This window comes from Pundamilia nyererei, unplaced genomic scaffold, assembly GCF_000239375.1.
Source record: "Pundamilia nyererei isolate P.nyererei 1_Seehausen unplaced genomic scaffold, PunNye1.0 scaffold00145, whole genome shotgun sequence".
Classification (NCBI taxonomy): Eukaryota; Metazoa; Chordata; class Actinopteri; order Cichliformes; family Cichlidae; genus Pundamilia; species Pundamilia nyererei.
Window position 1 is genome coordinate 1,271,070 of NW_005187546.1, and position 2,605 is coordinate 1,273,674.

Sequence of the window (2,605 nt, forward strand, 5' to 3'; positions counted from 1 at the left end):
TCCACACACACACACACACACACACACACACACACACACACACACACACACACACACACACACACACACACACATGCACAGCAGTGATGAGGATGTATGATGCTGGACTGAGTGAATTAAAGTGAATCAGAGTGTTAGACCATTGTCTGTTGGCTTCTCCTCTCCAGGAAGAGAATTACAAGACACACACTCAAATATGTGCACACACACACACACACACACACACACACACACACACACACACACACACACACACACACACACACCAAACCCTTAAGATCCGACACCCTTTCAGATATCCGCATTAGACCCTATAATCTAATTCTTGGCTATCGTCTTACAAATCTAATCATGACACACCACTCATATTCAATATCACCAAACCTCCAGCCTTTTAGTTTGGCCTCTCAAACCACCGTGTAAAAGCTTCATCATGGGCCATGGTGATGAAATTAGCCCCTATTATCCCCCCTCTCTCTTTCTCTTCTTCTCTCCAACTCTTACTCGCTCCATTCTGTCTTACTTGAAGGAGTGTGCAGATTTAATTTACAGCAGGACTCATGAGCCACTTAGCGCAATCTCTCTCTGTGTGCAAGGATTGATTGATTAGGCCTTATCTTGTTATCTGGGTCTGTGGTCGTTTGATAGGCCTGTTTGTTCTCTCACTAGTCTCTCAGCCTTTCTATCTATATCCCTTTCCTTCATGTAATTTCATGCCTCTGTCTTCTATTTAGCGCGTGTGTGAGTGTGTGTGAGAGAGAAATGGCCTCCAGCTTCTCCGTCTACTTTTCCTCCAATGTGGGAATCAGACACTGATAAGGACGGATTGTCTTGCAAGATCAGAATTAGGAAATTACACGTTTCTCTGTCACAGACTCACAGCCACCCCTCCCTCCCTGCTGGCGGACTGCGAGCTGATATTGTTTCTCAGAATTTGCTCAAATTTCTCAGCTGTAATGACTGGATAAGTAAATACTCCACTGATGCTGCTTCAGGCCAGAGACATCAGCATGTTCACTGTGAGGACACTGTTTGTTCACTGTAGGTTTTACCTTTTTTTTCCTAAATGTCATTCATTAATTTAATTTAGTAACAAATCTTTCACCATCAAGGGTTGGATTTGGATGGAAGCTCTGAGATATATTGTGTCGGGAGCAGGTGAAATGTAAGATAGAAAAATATAATTCTTCTTAGTACTTTACAAAGATTTGCCACACAGCAAGAAGAATGATCCAGCCATCTTCTGTGACGCCCAACCAATCATAGGAGATGAAGGTCCTGCAATTGAATCCAGCATCTAGCCAGGGCCTTCGGTGTGGTGTTTGGATTCTCTCTGGGGTACTCTGGCTTCCTCCCACAGACCAAAGACATGCAGTTAGTGGGGTTAGGTTAATTGGTGATTCTAAATTAACCATAAGAGTAAATGTGAGTGCCACTTGTAGTCTGTCCTTGTGTTAGCCCTGAGATTGGCGACCTGTCCAGGGTGTACCCTGACTCTTGCCCTATGGTAGCTGGGATAGGCCCCAGCCCCCTGCCACCCTGATAAGGATATGCCAAAGAGAATTGAATTACATTTTTGACTGTTTGTTATTAAACATAGATTGTTTCAACTAAATTTTTCCACTGAGTGCCACGTGAGGGCTAATGGTTAGACCGTTACTGTCACAGGCTAAACTAAAACCACTGGCAAATAGTTGTGCAGTGGTGCTTTGGTGAAAACTAAACCCTAATGTGAGTGCTGAACTGGGACCAGAGCAGAAAAAAATCCTCAGATAAACAGCTTAGATTGACTTGTTGCTTTTTTTTTGCATTAAAAAACATTTTATTAGCTGTCAGTCACCATCAATATAATTCCCAGACACGCTCTCCTTGAACATGGTCACCATCTTGCAACCACATCACAAGGAAAATATGTATATTCTCCGACTGGTTGGTGAGCGATTTCTGGAGGTTGATGGGAGCTGCTGCAATATCAGTTGGTAAAGATGCTAAAGTTGCACAGGCCTGCAGACTGATCAGTTATCCAACAGGTGATCACAGGTCACTAGGGATTCCCTAAACAGTTGGAGAATATGGTGGTTAATCTAAGATTTACATCACTACCTCAATCCCACGCTGTCAAGCTCATTGCAACATCGCTGGTCTAGTCCAATCATCTTACTGGCTGTACCATAAATCTCACAGCTCATTGGTCATTCTCCCTTGCAGACGCCTTTTTGCAACCCACCTTCTCCCCATCCCTGCCTCTCCCATGTTACTCAGGCTCCATCCAAGCCTTAATCCTCACCTCCACCACCAGCGTTTAGATTTCCGGGGTTCTGCCGTAATTCCTATCACCACAGGGATTCCATTCTGCTGGGATGGGCGATCGTAATCTAATCGCCAAATAGTTTCATTGAATTATGTAACATGTAAATCATGTTCATGTTCTTTCTAATGATCTCTCCTACTACCAATCAGCTAGTAGTTAAAGAGTGTTTGAAAAAAAGATGTTGAAAATAGTTTGGAGGTGCACAAGAAGGTGACCTTGAATGGGAGATCGGCCCTTTGTTCACATTTGTAATGTCTGCCTCCACCTTACTCAGTATTATCAGTGCAGCCCCTC